Consider the following 21,150-nt stretch of genomic DNA (forward strand, 5'->3'; position numbering starts at 1 on the left):
GCTTTCTACTGTCCAGTTTAGCATGTTTATTGCTGTTATCCTTGTTCAACTTATGTTTAAGCAGTCATGTTGGTGAGACTTTATGGGAGTAGTGTCTGACATTCTTAGGAGACGTAATCTCACAGCAAACTCCCTAATCCTCTGGCTATTACAATCTTTCTGTCTCATCTTCTGCAATGTTCTCTGAGCCTTGGGTGAAGGAGCTGTTTTGTAGCTATATCTGTTGAGACTGGCCTCTACAATTCTGAATTTTGATTGGTTGTTAACACACTTTTTAAAATTAGATCAAAGATACAAAATTATTCAGAAGAACATGGAGAGTATCTTTATCACTACTAAGAAACTTCAACTTTATCAATATTGACTCACTCAAATTAAAGTGTTAAATGGTGCTTGATCATGATTAATGAATTTAAAACTATCTTTTAAAACTCCCTACACAAAATATTTCTTGTTCAGATAGTTTTACAGGCAAGTGTAAAGTACAGTTTTTAAGGAAACCATGCTGATTTTAATTTTATCTTTCTAACAACAGAAAAGAATGTTTTCTAACTTATTCTTTGAAGGTAACATAATCACAGCATCTACAGCAGGCAAAGTCATTCATGATCGTGACATATTCAACTCATTTACAAATATAAATGCATAAATCCTATAAGAAATATTAATTGAACACAATGGTTAGCTTTATACTACTGATGCAGAAGTGGTTAAATATTAAGAAAATGTATTAAAGTAATTCACTAGGTTAATAGATTCAAAGAAAATTACATCATAGTAGATATTATTATAGAAAATGTTTTGTTAAACTTTTATATATAAGAAGCAATATAATCTACACTTGGTCTTCCTTCTTTATGAGCTTCATGTGGTCTGTGAGTTGAATCTTGGCTATTCCAAGCTTTTGGGCTAACATCCGCTTATCAGTGAGTAAACACGTGTGTTCTTTTGTGACTGGGTTAACTCACTTGGGATGATATTTTCTAGTTCCATCCATTTACCTAAGAATTTCTCAAATTCATTATTTTTAATAGCTGAGTAATATTCCATTGTGTAAATGTACCACATTTTTTGTATCCATTCCTCTGTTGAAGGACATCTGGGTTCTTTCCAGTTTCTGGCTATTATAAATAAGGCTGCTATGAGTACTCGGTCCTACTTAGAAGGAGTAACAAAAATATTCAAGGGAGCAAATATAGAAACAAAGTGTGGGACATAAACTGAAGGAGGGGTTGTCTGGAGACCATTCCACCTGGGTATCCATCCCATGTGCAGTCACCAAAGGTAGACGCTGCTGTGGATGTTAGGAAGTGCATGCTGATAGGAGCCTGATATAGCTGTCTCCTTAGAGGTCTGCCAGAGTCTGACATATTCAGAGGTGGATGCTCACAGCTAACCATTGAGCTGATCATGGGGTTCCCAATGGAGGAGTTAGAGAGAAGACTGAAGGAGCTGAAAGGGTTTGTGGCCCCATGAGGAGAACAACAATACCAACCAACCAGAGCTTCCCAGGGTCTAAATCACCAGCCTGGGAGCACATAGGGAGGGACCCATGACTCCATATGTACATGTAGGGGAGGATGTCCTTGTTGGGCATAGGTGGGAGAGGAGATCCTTTGTCCCATAAAGGCTGAACACTGAGTGGGTGGAATTCGAGGGTGGGGAGGTGAAAGTGGGGGGTAGGTGGGGGCATATTCTCATAGAAGCACGAGGAGGGGGATAGGATAGGAGGTTCCTGGGTGGTGGGGGTAAAGGGGTAAAGGGGATAAAATCTGAAATGTAAATATAATATCCAATTAAAAAAGAAGCAATATAATCTATTTCCTACTACATATTATCAAGGCAGAATGTAGTCCTGATTCCATTCTGCTTTTAAATAGATCCATCTTTAGTGTGACATTAGTATAACTGATTACAAAATTCAAAAAACAGATGGAAATATGAAAATTATTTGAGACTTACCTTGTAGTATCAAAGGAAAAAAATGTCTAAACTCAGAATGTTACTGTCTCTAACAATTAACTATCAGTATCAGAACCTGATAACCAACAGGATCTTAAGATAAGTAAATCCATGTTAAGATATGCTGGCGTGATCTAACCTGTATTTCTTTAATCCATATAACTGTGCTATTTCACATACACACACATACACACACACAGAGAGAGAGAGAGAGAGAGAGAGAGAGAGAGAGAGAGAGAGAGAGAGAACCAAAAACCAAAAGTTCTCCTGTTTTCTTCTAGGTTCAGAGTTAAGACCTAACTTGAGTAGGTCTGAGGATAGGATTAACCTATTTCATACCATTTTAAAGGTTTGACATTCAATATTGCCTATGCCCATGGTTAGGGGTGAAAGAATAAATGGACATAATAAAATGGAACATAAAGAGCTTTTTGAAAGTAAATTAAGAACTGAACTTCAAATTTCTATCATATGTGTTTCCAAAATTAACTGCCCTATGGATATCTTATGTAAAATTGTAGCTAGAGGACAAAGATGAATTAGAACAGTTCCATGGGGAAACATAGGAACACTGATATATGTTTATTTTTAATTAGACACCATAAGGGTTAATTATATGGGGTCATTAGAAGAATTACTGCTCCAGATTAACTCTCTGATACGTGCAAAAGTGAGAAGTTGCAATAACATATAAACTTATCCTGCAACAAAAAATACTGAGCCCTAAACTTTACACAGAATATAAGTAAGCTAGAATTGATCCAGGAGGCAGGAGGCATGATAGAATGGAAAAATCAAAGAGATAAAGAAATTTTAGCTTGAAAAATGATTTTAGTGTGGCAAGATCATTATCTGCAAATGTTCAAAAAGGTGTCATAAAAAATGAGACAAAATTTATTTGTTCAGAAAAGGAGCTGGATTTTAAGCTCATAAATAGCTAATTTGAGATAAACAAAAGGCATGGTTGTAGATATCCAATAATTTTGACAGTTTAACTTTTAATCAAAAGTTTTCAAAAAGTTTAATTCACAAAGTAATAAGTTCCCCATTCAAGAAAAAAAAACTTAAGAAGCTATAGAGTATTTACTTTGGCAGCACATATATCAGAATTGGAATGTCACAGAAAATATTAGAATAGTCCCTGAGCAAGGATGGCATTTGTGAAGCATTCCATATTTTTCCTGAGCTGTCTATAGACAGTTAATCGTTGCCGAGGAGTGGAGGCACATTTTCTTTAGTGGTGTTACCATTGGCAAGGAGGCCATGTTTTTGCCAATGCTTTTGCCTGGATCCTATAAGAAATCATAGTAGAATAAAATGGGTTTCAAAAAAAGAAAATAAAAACATTGACATAATAAGAGGACCAGCTGGAGCAGAAGGGGATCACTAAGAGTGGAGTACAACAGAGATTAATGGGTAGTGTGTATATGATAAAAATACTCAATATCTGTTTATTACTGCTGCTGCTACCACCACCACCAGTATTAATATGTGTCTCTATGATGTGTGGGGAAGTGTATGCATGTGCATGCCATGATGTGTATGTGAAAGTCAAAGGACAATTTCTGAGTCAGTTATTTTCTTCTACTATGGTCTTGGGGATCAAACTCAGGTTATCAGGTTTTCATGGCAGGTACTTACCATCTGAACCATCTCACCAGCCCCCAAATACATTATATACATGTATGAATATGTCACAATGAAACCCATTATTATATAATTAACATACATGTAATTAACATATGTAAGAGAGAACTGAAAGGGTAAAGGAAAAAGGAAGCTATAGAACATTTTTGATGCTTTAAATGGTGCTATACCATTAAGTGGCTACTGAATAAGAAAACTTCAATATCTAATTTGAGGTTAATGCAAAAATACTCTTTCCCTTTTATTAGATTTTCAGGCAATAAAAATATTTTTTAAAAATTTGGTTTTTCCTTCTGGTTGTAGATAAATGGCATATCCATTAGGCTATTGGGTTTCCTTGTTTCTTTTTCTGATTTCCTTGTCTCACTGAGCAACACTGTCATATACTTCATTGCTCAAGGAAGAAGACTAGATTTTTTTAAATCAGTTTTTGTTGTTTGGATGCACAGCTCATAACAGATCACACCAGGCCAAACAGTTCCATGTGAGGTTTATTCAGGAGATAAGGGCAAAGGTGACAGCAAGAAGAAGGAGAAGTGAGAGAGAGATCAGGATGCTTTGCCTATTTATATGGATAGGGAGGTGAGCCAAGTGGATTCTGGGAATGTATGGGCAGTTGTCACCTAGATGTGTTATCTAGGGTTCAGAGCCTGATACCAATATATCTCTCTTTTTCTTATCATAAAGAGAAGAAAAAAGGGGAGGAAAAGCCGATGGTGAAAGGGGAGTGGGGGCGCTGTGTCTCTTAAACTACTTCCTGCTATGCAGGAAGTAGTTTCCATTTTGGGGTATAGCTGACTGTCACCATCAGGGTCCACTTAGTATACATTCACATCAGGTTCCTCTGTGGATAGCGAATGGTAATCCTGTAACAGGAACTGATTAATAGTTTGGTTAGAAATTTTTTGTATTTGTCATTGAAGGAATGGAGAAGCGAGATTAATGAGGCAAGGAGTGAATATTAACACCAGGAAGATGACTAGGAGAGGTATTATGAAAGGGAGTATCCACTTCCATATAGGGTTTTTGAAAATCTCAGAACTGGAGGTCTCACGTTCCCTGAAATTCTGAATGTCTGACTGTAGCTCCTGGATTTTATTTCTCACTATCCTGGATTTGTTGACGTAGAAAGAGCATTCTTCTTAGAGGAACAGGCAAAGGCCACCTTTTTTTTAGCTGTCAGAACATCTAGCCCCTATCAGTTCTGAAGCACCACAGCTGCCTAAGAATCAATCTGTTTCTGGATAGTAAGCATGGTTTCAGACATTTCTTGAAAATCACTTTTGAACTCAGAAGTGAATTTATCATATTGGGTCATGAAAGTCATCCCTGCAGTTCCAGTACCAGCATCTATGGCTATTCCAGCAGTGACCAAGAGTGGCATGACCTTTTGTTGGGCAGCTATCATATCTACAACTGGGGTTGGCAAGGGCTCGTTTCCCTGGATTACTCCTACTTCAGGGAAAAGGAGTACCAGCGCGCAAACTCCTGACCAGCTGGTAGGTAGGCGATGATATACCTGAGTGCCACAAAGAATTGATGTGTTTTGGACTGCAGGGCATTCTGGCAGAGATGATATATCAAGGGCTTTGGTTCTATTGCAATCTAGGGAGCTTAGTGTTCCTACAGAATGTGTCCCAGAAGTCTTAAAACAGCTTGCCATGCCAAAGAGAGGGATAGAGGTAAGATATAGAGTCATGGCAACATCAGAGTCAGGGCAGCTGACAAAAGGTGAGGTAAGGTTACTTGGTAGTATCACTGGTCTGAAGCAAAAGGTGAAATAACAAGTTTTAGTGCCAGTAAGGACCTCAGAGGAATATTTGATTACTTCCCTTATTTTTCCAATATCTAGAGGTTTGGCAATTGATACCTATTTTCTCTGGATGTGGATAGTACTTACTGGGGACCAGGGTTGATTTTTATAATAGAGCTTACCAACAACTCTTGTCTCCCACCTGGAATCCCATGTGTCTTGTATGTAGAAAAAGTGTCTTGCAGTGTTGGTAGAATAAATGGTTAGTCTGTGATCCTAGCTTATGTATCTGACAAGACCAATATGGGCAGCCCCCATATTTGTCTGGCCATTTTCTACAATAATCTTTTATCTGGTCAAAGAGAAAGCAAGTGTAGAGATCATAATATTTAGATGGAATAACAGATACAGGGATGACAGCAATTTGGATCAGTTACTGCCAACCGGTCATGGAGCAGTTTCCTGACCCTATCTGGAAAGACTGTTTGTTATCTGTGGGGGTTTCTTGAACCTTGAATCTCCAGATGTAAGGACTTCCCTGGATGGAAACAAACAGCAGGGGGAGGATGAAACTAAAATGGGGAATGTTAGCATTCTGTCTAAACTCCACCCCCACAGTTACCTGGCAACAGCCAGGTATGCTCCTCCCCACAGTTAGCTAGCAATAGTAGGCCTTGCCCATTGTAAAAGGTGCTGCTTGTCCCCTTCTCTCTCTCTCTCTCTCTCTTGCACTCTTGCTCTTTTGATCTTCTGTTCTCTTGCCTTCTTGCTCCCCCTCTGTCCCCTTGCCCCTTCCCCCTTCTCTTCCCCCTCTCTCCAGGTGCTCATGGCCAGCCTCTTCTTCTCTCTCTCTTTCTCTGCCCCTCTCAGCCTCTACTACCCTCTTAACTCCCCTCCCCATGCCTGAATCCCTCAGGGGGAAGGGATGCCTCAGCATGGGCCTGCTGAGACATTCCCTTCCCCCACATCTCACCACACACTCATAGAACATATTCTATATCTTTTTATCCTTTTATAAACACATCAGTCTTCTTTCCACTAAACCCTTCAACTCATTAATTATCTTTAATTTTGATTTTACATTTTATTTTTATATTCTCATTTTTATTTTATATTTTTATTTGTGAACAGTATCATACCGTTCACAAATATTTTAACATGTATCTGTAAAGGATAAGGATTCATTTTAAAATATAACCATGATATCATATCCAAAAATAATCATTTCTTTTCTGAAGTTTTATATTTTAACTATTTATTTGTTTTTACTTTAGATGTATGAATGTTTTGCCTGCATGTATGCATGTGCACCACTTTCATGCCTGGTGCCAGCAAAGGTCAGAATAGAGTGTCAAATATCTTAGAACCAGAGTTAGAAATTCTTGCTAGCTACTATATCAGTGCTGGGAACTAAACCTGGGTCCTGTGAAAGAGCAGTAAAGTAAGTGCTCTTAACCAATCTGTCTAGCCTTTAGTATTATAATGGTGTGTGTGTGTGTGTGTGTGTGTGTGTGTATGTGTGTGTGTGTACACATATGTATGTGCATGTGTGTGCTTAAGAAGCCACAAAAGAGTGTTGGAGCCCCTTGGAGAAAGAGTTCCAGGAGTTATGAGCCACCCAATGTGGGTGCTAGAAACTTAACCAAGGTCCTCTGCAAAAACAGGAGGTGCTCTTAAAAACCACTGAGCCATCCATATCCTAATTGTATTTAAAGATATTATCACATCTAAAGATAACAGTATTCCCTTAATGTTTTCAAACATCAATTTAATGTTCAAATTCCCTCGTTTCTTGTGTTTACAATAATTTTGAATCAAAATCCAAGCATAGTTCATATTTAAGACTAAATATATTTAACTTGTTTTAATTATAAATTTGCTTTGTTTCAATCTGTCTGTAGAAGAAACCAATTGTTCATTCTATAGTGAGTCTTGACAATTCTTTCTAATTGCCAATTTTATTTAGCTAAGCAGTCCTATATCACCTATCAGAAACTATGTTCCTAAAATAAGATAGCTTGTTCATAGAAATTGTTTCCCATAAAATTCTATTTTAAAGTCCTACTTTTTTCCACCTTTATTAAATTATAATTAACACATGAAAATTATGCGTATACAAGGTATATGGTATGATGATCTGATATATGTACACACTTTGTAATGAATACCATAATCAAATTAATTAACCATACCCACCACTCTCTGCTGTTACAATTAGTATGTGACTCAGGACACTGAATTTTGCCATTTTATCATATTTCAAATTAAAAATTATTACTAGCTATTATAACCATGTTATAAAATTGATGTCCCAAACTTAGTAATTTTTTAGCTGAAGGTTTGTACCATAGTCTTACACTAGTGACTGGGTGCAAATGGTTCCTCCTATGAACTTTAAAAATTCAGATTTAACTATTTAGTCTAGTGCTTCAAGTATGTGTTAGTGATTCTCTGACCTTCAGTCATACAACTATAAGGAAATTAATTCTTCCAGTAATCAGTAAGCTTAAGAGAGTACTCTGAGCCTCAGATGAGATTATAGCCAACACCTTGAGTTCAGCTAGCCTGGTGTGACCATGAACAAACAATGTAACTATCTCATGCCTTGACTCCTCATTCTCAGAAACTATTAAGTTTCTCTTAATAGTTTCTTCACAGCAGCAGAACAGGAGGGTGAAGCAGCCCCAGCCCTCAGTGGGACAAGGTTTTATAGGAAATGGTGAGCAAGTGAGAGAGAGGGTTTTTAGCCTGGCAATCATTGAACTGAATGACTACTGTAAGTCAACAGGTGGGTGTTCTGAAGCAAAACCATGAGCAATCACAAAATGGTCTGAAAGTATACTTGAAACAATTAGACTAATCATGATTGGCTGTTGCTAGGAAGTTGCTAGGGAGTAACTCTGAGGTATGGAATAAGGACAAGCCATGAGGTCCTTCCTAGTACTTGGGTGCAGCTTGGGTTCAGCTGCAGGTCAAGTTCTCAGTCTCTTTTTCTTTTAAGATGAAAGCTGGTCCCAAGATGGAGTAAGTTTGGTCTCTCAGTATATCAATGACATTCTAGAGTGGTACCCATGCTCAAGAGTAGTTGATCTACACAAGCCAGACTCTATAATTGTGGTGTGTGTGTGTGTGTGTGTGTGTGTGTGTGTGTGTGTATCTTCTTTTTGTTTTGGCAATTTTATTTTATTTGTTTTTTGAGACAATGTAGCCTTGGCTGTCCTGTTTGTTTTGACTTTTGGGTTGGTTGTTGTTGTCGTTGTTATTGTTGTTGTTGTTGTTATTTTTGTTTGAAGTGAGATGAACATGAAGTTGGGAGATGAAGAAAATTTTAGAGGAGTTGGGAGAGAGGAAAGAATATGATCAAAATATATTGTATGAAAAAATACAAAATAAATAAATAAATAAATAACCCATAAACAAAAAGCAAATTGTGATGCTGGAAAATCTGTTTTACTAACAATCTTAGGGGAGGATTAATTATCTTAACCTTATGATTAAAGGATTTTTGTACATACCATTTATAAGCCTAAGTTGGAGAAAAGGTTTATTTCCCCCATTTTCCTCCTTACTCCAGAGTTGGTTCTGTCTCTTGCAACCAGAAAATGTCCAGAAGACAACAGGTGCTTTCTAAATTCCAACAGATACTACAGGAGCTTCTCTCTAAAGTTCTTAATATTTTGGTCACTCTTATGGGATGAAGTCCAACAGGAACTTAATGCCTACATATCTAGCAGAGCTGTAAAATGTTGACTCTTTCCTCTTCCCTAAATTCCCCCAACATATTCAGTTATTGCTGCTATTGTTATTGTTGTTGTTGTATCACATAAGACTGGTATACAGGGGAAGTGAATGGCCAGGATATGCAGTGAGAATGAGATTCTGTACCAAAATTTTATATTTCTGTTGGATTTCATGTAAATACTTGCTTGGGTTCAGCAAATAAACTTCAAATATTTTTCTTTACTCTATGCTCTATATGTTCACCACTGACACTATTTTACCTTGTATGTTCTTTAATTTAGCAGTTACAGCCATTGCAACCATGACAGATGAACTCTTGGTCTACTGCCTCATGTCACAAAAATAAGTCTCCATCCTCTCACCTGAAGGTGAACAGAAACCAAAGCACATTGGATATTATTTTCAATCCTTGGACTCATTATAGTCTAAGAATAAGATACATATGCTGGGAAAATGTTCTGTTGGAACCTGGAGAGTCTTCTCATTTCAATGAACACAACTCTCAACCATACTCATATCCAAATTATCTGTGATTTTTCAGTACTTACAAGGTAATAAAACAAACTTGTATATGCTGGTATAAAGCATGAGTCTCCTAGATACATGTGATAGGACATCTTATAGGAGGAAAATACTGTTAATTTGAGTATTTACCATTCTTGAAATAAATCACTGATCTTCCCAGGACAATACACTATTTTACCCTTCTAGATTGCTGGCTGCTAAAGAAAACCCTGAGAAGACACAAAGAATGTTCAGGTCTTTGCATTCTTGTAATATCCAGCAAGAAATTCAAGGAATATGCAGAACACTTCACAAATAGTCTCTTATGCACAATAAATGTAATTGTGATTCTTGGTTGTCAACTTGAGTATATCAGGAATTAACTAAAATCCAAGCAACTGGGTACATTTATAATGTTTTTTTCTTTTTTAAGAGTTATTTATTTATTTTACATGAGTACACTCTCCCTGTCTTCAGACACACCAGAGGAGAACATCAGATCCCATTACAGATGGTTGTGAGCCACCATGTGGTTTCTGGGAATTGAACTCAGGACCTTTAGAAGAGCAGTCAGTGCTCTTAACTGCTGAGCCATCTCTCCAGCCCCGATTTTTCTTCTTAATTGAATCATTTGAGGTGTGAAGATTTTCCCTAAATCCAGATTTTCTGAGGTGGGAAGATTCACCTAAAGTCTGGGCTACACCTAGTGATGGCATTCTATAGAAAGTATGTGGAAAAAGGAAGTGCTGGCTCTTTGCCTACTTGGTTTCTCTCTTGCTGGAAAATTCATTCCTTCACTGTTATGATAGCCTACTTCTTAGGCTTTTTCTTTTCTTTTTCTTTTTCTTTTCTTTTTCTTTTTTTTTTTTTTTTTTGAGCTTACTGTCTGTTACTTCATTATTATTATTATTATCATCATCATCATAAACTTTTCCCTTTTTAAATAATATTTTTATTGGATGTTTTATTTACATTTCAGATGTTATCCCCTTTCCCCATTTCCTCCCCACCCAAGAACCCCCCATCCCATCCCCCCTCCTCCTGCTTCTATGAGGATGTTGCCCCCACCTACCCACCCACTCCCACCTCCCCACCCTCAAATTCTCCCACACTGGGGCATCCAGCCTTCACAGGACCAAGGACCTCCTCTCCCACCTATGCCCAACAAGGCCATCCTCCCCTACATATACAGCTGGAGCCATGGGTCCCTCCCTATGTGCTCCCAGGCTGGTGGTTTAGACCCTGAGGAGCTCTGGTTGGTTGGTATTGCTGCTCTCTTCATGGAGCCACAAACCCTTTCAGCTCCTTTAGTCTTCTCTTTCACTCCTCCATTGGGAACCCCATGATCAGTTCAATAGTTAGCTGTGAACATCTGCATCTGAATATGTCAGACTCTGGCAGACCTCTAAAGAGACAGATATATCAGGCTCCTGTCAGCATGCACTTCCTGGCATCCACAGCAGCGTCTACCTTTGGTGACTGCACATGGGATGGATACCCAGGTGGAGCACTCACTGGACAGCCCCTCCTTCAGTGTCTGTCCCAAACTTTCTCTCCATATTTGCTCCCTTGAGTATTTTGTTACTCCTTCTAGGAAGGACCAAAGCACCCACACTTTGGGTTACCTCATTTATGATGATATTTTCTAGTTCCATCCATTTGCCTAAGAATTTCATGAATTCATTGTTTTTAATAGCTGAGTAATACTCCATTGTGTAAATGTACCACATTTTCTGTATCCATTCCTCTGTTGAAGGACATCTGGGTTTGTTCCAGCTTCTGGCTATTATAAATAAGGCTGTTATGAACATAGTGGAGCATATGTCCTTGTTATATGTTGGAGCATCTTCTGGGTATATGCCCAGGAGTGGTATAGCTGGGTCCTCAGTTTTCTGAGGAACCACCAGACTGATTTCCAAAGTGGTTGTACCAGCTTGCAACCCCACTAACAATGGAGGAGTGTTCCTCTTTTTTCACATTCTCGCCAGCATCTGCTGTCACCTGATTTTTTGATCTTAGCCATTCTGACTGGTGTGAGGTGGAATCTCAGGGTTGTTTTGATTTGCATTTCCCTGATGACTAAGGATGCTGAACATTTCTTTAGGTGCTTCTTGGACATTAGAATTTCCTCAGTTGAGAATTCTTTGTTTAGCTCTGTACCCCATTTTTAATAGGGTTATTTGGTTGTCTGAAGTATAATTTCTTGAGTTCTTTGTATATATTGAATATTAGCTCTCTATAGGATGTAGGATTGGTAAAGATCTTTTCCCAATCTGTTGGTTGTCATTTTGTCCTATTGACAGTGTCCTTTGCTTTACAGAAGCTTTGCAATTTTATGAGGTCCCATTTGTCAATTCTTGATCTTAGAGCATAAGCCATTGGTATTATGTTCAGGAACTTTTGCCCTGTGTCTAGGTATTCGAGGTTCTTCCCCACCTTCTCTTCTGTTAGTTTCAGTGTATCTGGTTTTACGTGAATGTATTTGATCCCCACCAAACAAAGCCCAGGACAAGATGGTTTTAGTGCAGAATTCTATCAGGACTCCCAAGAAGACCTAATACCAATTCTCTATAAACTATTTCACAAAATAGAAACAGAAGGAACTCTATCCAATTTGTTCTATGAAGCCACAATTATGCTCATACCTAAACCAAACAAAGACCCAAAAAAGAGAACTTCAGATCAATCTCTCTTATGAATATCAATACAAAAATACTCAATAAAATTCTTGCAAACAGAATCCAAGAACACATCAAAACAATTATCCATCATGATCAAGTAGGCTTTATCCCAGGAATGCAGGGATGGTTCAATATACAGAAATCCATCAACATAATCCATTATATAAACAAACTCAAAGAAAAAAACCACATGATCATCTATCTCACTAGCTGCTGAGAAAGCATTTGATGAGATTCAACTTCCCTTCATGTTAAAAGTCTTGGAAAGATCAGGAATTCAGGGCCCATACCTAAACATAGTAAAAGCAATATAACAACAAACCAGTAGCCAACATCAAACTTAATGGAGAGAAACTTGAAGCAATCTCACTAACATCACGGACTAGACAAGGCTGCCCACTCTCTCCCTACCTATTCAATATAGTACTGGAAGTCTTAGCCAGAGCAATTAGGTAACAAAAGGAAGTCAACGGGATACAAATAAGAAAGGAAGAAGTCAAAATATCACAGCCTATGTTTTTAGGATTCCAGCATATACTTAAGACCAGCTGAGACATACAGCCTTAAAGAATGGACAAATACTAGATTCTTGAACTTTCCCATATTGCTTGAATAATCAGACCATAACTTGTAAGTCACTCTAATAAATCTCTTAACATATACATGGATATATATATATAAATTCTATCATTTTGTTTCTCTAAAGAACCATGACTAATACAATAACCAAAAGATCTACTTATAAAAATTAAATAACTTGAGTAGCTATATGTATGTAGAAAAGAAATGGAATTTATGACTAAATACCTACACACACACACACACACACACACACACACACACACTGTACACACCTTTCAGAATCAGATGGCTTCACTATTAGACCAAACATTCAAGTATAAAAACTAACCTATAACTAAATCAATTAAACATATTTATACGGGCATATAATTGGCCTCATACTCCTTTATTGGACTATTTATCTATCCATTTTCCAATGCCATGCTTTTCTTATAAGTGTAGCTTTACAGCAATTTTTATTTATTTTTTTATATTTTTTTTATTAGATATATTATTTACACTTCAGATGCCATCCCCTTTCCCCATTTCCCCCCCCCTTAGAAAACCCCTATCCCATGCCCCCTTTTCCTTTTTGCATTTATACATTTTTATAAAAAATGTTAATCATAGGCTTTATAAGTTTGGTATTGCTCAATCAGAGGTGTAACCCACTACCCAACCTAGATATATCAACTATCTTTGACTGGTGGAGATACATGAACATCTGTCTCCCTGTCTCCCCCCTCTTTCTCTCTTTCATCACCTATCTTCTCCTCTACTTCTTCTCCTCTTCTTACTCCTTCTCTTCCTCTCAGTACTTCCCCCACCTTAGCTCCTCCCACATATCACCCTTCCTGTTAAAATGAAACTTTTCTCTCAAAATACAATTAGAGCATAATTATGCCAATTTGTACCCGTGAGGTACAAGATAGTCCTCAGACCCAGTCCAACATTTTGTTGACTAACCAGAACCTCTGTCGTCTCTCCTAACTAAAAGACTTAGTTCTGAACCTGGCTTTTTCCTTGGCTTTAGAATGAATGTCAGCTGACGGCCATCCACTCAAATCTTTTCTCTCAAGGTAAATAGCCAGAATTGGCTATGAGGCTATAAGTTTTCAACCCCGTCAGAAATCCAGAATGACTAAGTTAACTATAATTGTGGGAAGCACAAAGCATAGCTTCTAAAACTTAGCCAATTTATAGAGACCTCTGAACACCTGGACACTCCCTCTACTACATAACGTTGGAGCATCTGTTCTTCCACCTTCTGGCCCAGGATCATCTGACAAACCTTAGTGCTGCAGAATTATTAAGGGCTGATTACTCTGTCTAGGCAGATATAATCAGTCGACTATTCTGCGAGTGTGTCCTTTTCTGGACACTAATTTGTCTGTAGAAGGACAGAGGCACTTCTTGTCTAGTGGCTGTCTCACCACAACTGGAGTAACTCCAAAGATGCTCAATTTCTTCTTAGAATTCAATATATGAAGCTGTCAGGAGCAGACAGGTCTCTAATCAAAATGAACATTAATACAGAAATGTTTGTCATGACAATTCTGTGAATTCCTGATGTTTTGAAAACCAACTATCCATATAAGGTAATCTGGACTGTTGTCTGTTAACTCTACTCGGCTATTTCTAAATAAAACATAGGAAACACCCTAACAATAAACTCCAAGCCATGAATTTGCTGTAATCCCTTAACTCACAGGCTGACCATCTCAAATCAGTTAAAAAAAAAAAGTTAAAGAAGGACTGAGTCTAAGCCTTGTATTCCTAAGTGTGTTATACTGGTACAATGCCTATGAGGGTAACAATATTCATCTCACTCTTATATCAATAAGAAGCTCATACCAATGAAAACCTTAAAATTTGTAATCAAAGTAAATTGGTGCCATTTAAGAATTTATATCTTCATCTTGATACTAATTTATACAGATTTCTACTAATAGGTTATGGCTATGCAATAAACTCTAGCTAATCCTCTCTATTCCCACAAAACCACTACTTTCCCCTAGAAAGACAGCCCAACATTTACCAACTTAGTCCCCAAGTCCAGGGAATAGGGGCGCTGACTCTTTATTAGCTTCTTCAAGCTGACTGTGGGCATTGAGATATTAGAAGAGGAGTGGGGGGGAAGAGCAAACTGACAAGCCTCTGATGCTGTGTCTTCACTGCCTCCAGATGGAATTCCCGGACCTCAGAGGTTTGAGCAGGTCTGCCCAGCTTGCTTGTTGAGTAGATACACCAAGGCTGATCATTCTGCAATATACAATTCTCAAAACAAATTTTAGTATCAAGATAGCTTTTTTTTTTTTAAGAGGGCTGACATTTTATTAAGGATGTTGGTTCTAACCACTTTTCTTTTTTCCCCTCTTTAATTGGATATTATATTTACATTTCAAATTTTATCCCCTTACCGCATTCCCCCACCTCCCAGGAACCCCTTATCCCATCCCCCCTCCTCCTGCTTCTATGAGGGTGTTTACCCACCTACCCACCAATCCCCCTCCCCACCCTCAGATTACTTCCCCCCCCCTCAGTGCTCAGCCTTCAAGGTACCATTGACCTCATCTCCCACCTATGCCCAACAAGGCCATCCTCCCCTACATGTACAGCTGGAGTCATGTGGCTCTCCATATGTGCTCCTAGGCTGGTGGTTTAGACCCTGGGGAGCTCTGGCTGCTTGGTATTGTTGCTCTCCTCATGAGGCCACCAACCCTTTAGGCTCCTTCAGTTTACTCTCTAACTTCTCCATTGGGAACCTTTGATCAGATTAATGGTTAGCTGTGAGTATCTGCCTCTGGGTATGTCAGACTCTGCGGGACCCCTAATAAGACAGCCTTATCAGGCTGCTGTCAGCTTTCCCTTCCTGACATCCATATCAGCGTCTATTTTTGGTGACTGCACATGGAATGTATATCCAGGTGGAATGGTCTCCATATAACCTCTCCTTCAGATTCTGTCCCACACTTTGTCTCCATATTTGCTCCCTTGAGTATTTAGTTACTCCTTCTAAGAAAGACTTAGGCATCCTCACTTGTTCTTTCTTCTTCATGAGCTTCATGTCATCTGGTAGCTGAATCTTTGTTGTTTCAAACTTTTGGGCTAATCTCCGCTTATCAGTGAGTAAATACCATGTGTGTTCTTTTGTGATTGGGTTACCTCACTCAGGATGATATTTTCTAGTTCCATCCATTTACCTAAGAATTTCTCAAATTCATTATTTTTAATAGCTGAGTAATATTCCATTGTGTAAATGTACCACATTTTTTGTATCCATTCCTCTGTTGAAGGGCATCTGGGATCTGTCCAGCTTTTGGCTATTATAAATAAGGGTGCTATGAACATAGTGGAGCATATGTCTTTGTTATATGTTGGGGCATTTTCTGGGTATATGCCCAGGAGTGGTATAGCTGGGTTCTCAGGTAGTGCTATGTCCAATTTTCTGAGTAACCACCAGACTGACTTCCAGAGTGGTTGTACCAGTTTGCAACCCCACCAACAACGAAGGAGTGTTCCTCTTTCTTCACATCCTCGATAGCATCTACTATAACCTGAATTTTTGATCTTAGCTATTCTGACTGGTGTCGAGTGGTATTTCAGTGTTGTTTTGATTTGCATTTCCCTGATGACTAAGGATGTTGAACATTTCTTAAGGTGCTTCTCGGCCATTCGTGTTTCCTCAGTTGAGAATTCTTTGTTTAGCTCTGTACCCCATTTTTAATGGGGTTATTTTGTTGTTTGGTGTCTAATTTCTTGAGTTCTTTGTATACATTCGATATTAGCCCTCTATTGGATGTAGGATTGGTAATGATCTTTTCCCAATCTGTTGGTTGCCGTTTTGTCTTGTTGACAGTGTCCGTTGCCTTACAGAAGCTTTGCAATTTGATGAGGTCCCATTTGTCAATTCTTGATCTTAGAGCATAAGCCATTGGTGTTCTGTTCAGGAACTTTTCCCCTGTACCTAGGTATTCGAGGGTCTTCCCCAACTTGTCTTCTATTAGTTTCAGTGTGTCTGGCTTTATGTGAAGGTCCTTTATCCACTTGGAGTTGAGCTTTGTACAAGGGGATAAGAATGGATTAATTTGAATCCTTCTACATGTTGACCTCCAGTTGAGCCAGCACCACTTGTTGAAAATGCTGTCTTTTTTCCACTGGATGGTTTTAGCTCTCTTGTCAAAGATCAAGTGACCATAGGTGTGCGGGTTCATTTCTGGGTCTTCAATTCTATTCCATTGATCTTCCTGTCTGTCTCTGTACCAATACCATGCAGTTTTTATCACTACTGCTCTGTAGTACAGTTTGAGGTCAGGAATGGTGATTCCCCCAGAAGTTCTTTTATTGTTGAGAATGGTTCTCGCTATCCTAGGTTTTTTGTTATTCCAAATGAATTTGTAGATTGCTCTTTCTATCTCTATGAAGAATTGATTTGGAATTTTGATGGGTATTGCATTGAATCTGTAGATTGCTTTTGGCAGGATGGCCATTTTTCCTAAGTTAACCCTGCCAATCCAGGAGCATGGGAGATCTTTCCATCTTCTGAGATCTTCGATTTCTTTCTTCAGAGACTTGAAGTTTTTGTCATACAGATCTTTCACTTGCTTGGTTATACTCACTCCAAGATATTTTATTTTATTTGTGGCTATTGTGAAGGGTGTCATTTCCATCATTTCTTTCTCAGCCTGTTTATCCTTTGAATAGAGGAAGACTACTGATTTGTTTGAGTTGATTTTATATCCAGCCACGTTGCTGAAGTTGTTTATCAGGTTTAGGAGTTCTCTGGTGGCAGTTTTAGGGTCACTTAAGTATACTATCATATCGTCTGCAAATAGTGAAATTTTGACTTCTTCCTTTCCTATCTGTATCCCTTTGACTTCCTGTTGTTGTCTAATTGCTCTAGCTAGGACTTCCAGTACTATATTGAATAGGTAAGGTGAGAGTGGGCAGCCTTGCCTAGTCCCTGATCTTAGTGGGATTGCTTGAAGTTTCTCTCCATTTACTTTGATGTTGGCTACTGGCTTGCTGTATATTGTTTTTACTATGTTTAGGTATGGGCCTTGAATTCCTGATCTTTCCAAGACTTTTAACATGAAGGGATGTTGAATTTTGTCAAATGCTTTCTCAGAGTCTAGTGAGATTACCATGTGGTTTTTTTCTTTAAGTTTATTTATGTAGTGGATTACATTGATGGATTTCCAAATATTGAACCATCCCTGCATTCCTGGGATAAAGCCTACTTAATCTTGATGGATAATTGTTTTGATGTGTTGTTGGATTCAGTTTGTGAGAATTTTATTGAGTATTTTTGCATCAATATTCATAAGTGAGATTGGTCTGTAGTTCTCTTTCTTTGTTGGGTCTTTCTGAGGTTTAGGTATGAGTGTAATGGTAGCTTCATAGAACGATTTGGGTAGTGTTCCTTCTGTTTCTATTCGATGGGATAGCTTGAAGAAGATTGGTATTAGGTCTTCCTGGAAGGTCTGAAAGAATTCTGCGTTGCAACCATCTGGCCCCGGACATTTTTTGGTGGGAAGATTTTTAATGACTGTTTCTATTTCTTTAGGAGTTATGTGACTGTTTTGATGGTTTATCTGCTCCTCCTTTAACTTTGGTACCTGGTATCTATCTAGAAAATTGTCCATTTCATCCAGATTTTCCAATTTTGTCGAGTATAGGCCTTTGTAGTAGGATCTGATGATTTTTTTAATTTCCTCTGTTTCTGTTGTTATGTCTCCCTTTTCAGTTCTGATTTTATTAATTTGAATACTGTCTCTGAGCCCTTTGGTTAGTCTGGCTAAGGGTTTGTCTATCTTGTTGATTTTCTCAAAGAACCAGCTCCTGGTTTTGTTGATATTTTGTATAGTTCTTTTTGTTTCAGCTTGATTGATTTCAGCCCTGAGTTTGATTATTTCCTGTTGTCTACTCCTCTTGGGTATGTTCTAATGCTTTCAGGTTTACTGTCAAGTTGTTAATGTATGCTCTTTCCAATTTCTTTTTGTGAGCACTTAGAGCTATGATTTTTCCTCTTAGTACTACTTTCATGGAGTCCCACAAGTTTTGATATGATGTATCCTCATTTTCATTTAAATCTAAGAAGTCTTTAATTTCTTTATTTCTTCCTTGACCAAGTTATCATTGAGTAGAGCATTGTTCAGTTTCCAAGTGTATGTGGGTTTTCTGTTGTTTTTGTTCATGTCAAAGATGAGTCTTAGTCCATGGTGGTCTGATAAGGTACTAGGGATTATTTCAATCTTTTTGTATCTGTTGAGGCCTGTTTTGTGACCAATTATATGGTCTATTTTGGAGAAGGTACCATGAGGTGCTGAGAAAAAGGTATATTCTTTTGTTTTAGGATGAAATGTTCTATAGATGTCAGTTAAGTCCAATTGGTTCATAACTTTTGTTAGTTTCATTGTGTCTTGGTTTAGTTTCTGTTTCCATGATCTGTCCATAGCTGAGAGTGGGGTGTTGAAATCTCCCACCATTATTGTGTAGGGTGCAATGTATGCTTTAAGCTTTAGTAAAGTTTCTTTTATGTATGTGGGTGCCCTTGCATTTGGGGCATAAATGTTCAAAATTGCGAGTTCCTCTCGGTACATTTTTCCTTTGATGAATATGAAGTGTCCTTCTTTATCTTTTTTGATTACTTTTGGTTGAAAAATGATTTATTTAATATTAGAATTGCTACTCCAGCTTGTTTCTTGGGACCATTTGCTTGGAAGATTGTTTTCCAACCTTTTACTCTGAGGTAGTGTCTGTCTTTTTCACAAAGGTGAGTTTCCTGAATGCAGCAAAATGTTGGGTCCTGCTTACATATCCAGTCTGATAGTCTATGTCTTTTTATTGGAGAATTGAGTCCATTGATATTAAGAGATATTAAGGAGAAATGAATGTTGTTTCCTGTTATTTTTAAAGTAATGAGATTGCTCAAACTTTATTTCCATTGTCAAAATTTCCTTAGCTATTCTGCCTCATTGTTTACCTTATACATTTTAAGATCAGTTTGCCTATATCTACAAAAACAAAATAAAATAAGAAAATCTTACAGGATCCTTGTAAAAAAAATTCATTGCTTTTATAAGTCAGTTTGGGGGAGAAATTACACCTTTACTATGAAGAATCTTTGTTTAGGTATGTGAATTTTCCATGGGCATTTTGTAGTTTTCATCATACCAATCCCATGCAGTCTTAATTAGATTTAGACTTAAACTTTTAGTATTTTTATTATAAGTATAATCAATTACTATTTTTAATTATATTGTAGTATACCAAATATCCTTTTTGTGTCAATATCATCTTTTGATCTACTAACTTTCCTATAATTTTTCTGTGGATTAGTTTTGCATATTATTGGATACAATTTTCTAATACCTTATTATTACTTTTTTTAAAAAATCTGTGTTCACAAAGAATATTGGTCTCTTGCTTCAAGTAATGTCCTTTATAACAACAAGACATCAGCATGCAAACAGGGAAGAACAACAAATCCTCAGTGTAAACTTCACACCTTTTACAAAAGTTAATGAAAACGAATCATACTATAAATAAATGTACAACACAACCAAATACAGTTTTAATTGTTTTATTTATTTATATTTTAACCATTGACTCCTGTCCCCCTCCCACAGTTTCTCATCCCTCTCCTTCCCCTTGCCTCCAAGAGGATGTTCCTCCCAATCAGGCCTCCTCATTCCCTGGGGCCTCAAGTCTCTCAAGGATTAAATACATCTTCTCCCACTAAGGCCAGAACAGGCAGTCCTCTGCTTATATATGTGCTGGAGACCTTTGGACCAGCCCATGTATGCTGCCTGGTTGGTGGTTCAGTATCTGGGATATCCCTAGGGTCTGGGTTAGTTGAGACTGCTAGTCTTCCTATGGAGCTGTCCTCCCCTTCAGCTTCTTCAGTCCTCCTAATTCAAATGTAGGAGTCTTCAACTTCAGTCCAATGATTGAGTTTAAGTATCTGCGTTTGTCTCAGTCAGCTGCTGGTAGGGCCTCTCAGAGGACAGCCATGCTAGGCTCCTGTCTTCAGTCTCTTCTCCATTTTTGTCCTTTCAGTTCTTTTAAACAGGAACAGTTCAAAGTCAGAAATTTTGACTGTGGGTTAGTAACCCAGTCCCTCCACTTGAGGCCCTGTCTATCTATTGGAGGTGAACTCTTCCAGTTTCCTCTCCCCATTGTTGGGCATTTCATCTAAGGTCTCTCACCTCCTGGGTCTCTGGCACTTTGTAGAGTCCCCCCCCCCCCAGGCTGCATATTTCCATTCATTCCCTCTGGGCTTCTGTCCTGATGGTAGAG

The 21,150-nt window shown here is 38.1% G+C and overlaps 1 pseudogene; it reads left to right on the forward strand.

Annotated features, from left to right (window-relative positions):
- The first annotated feature begins 3,041 nt into the window (after nt 1–3,041).
- LOC117695554 (U6 spliceosomal RNA) lies at nt 3,042–3,142 on the forward strand (annotated as a pseudogene).
- Nucleotides 3,143–21,150: the final 18,008 nt, after the last annotated feature.

The sequence above is a fragment of the Arvicanthis niloticus genome, chromosome X, assembly GCF_011762505.2.
Source record: "Arvicanthis niloticus isolate mArvNil1 chromosome X, mArvNil1.pat.X, whole genome shotgun sequence".
NCBI lineage: Eukaryota > Metazoa > Chordata > Mammalia > Rodentia > Muridae > Arvicanthis > Arvicanthis niloticus.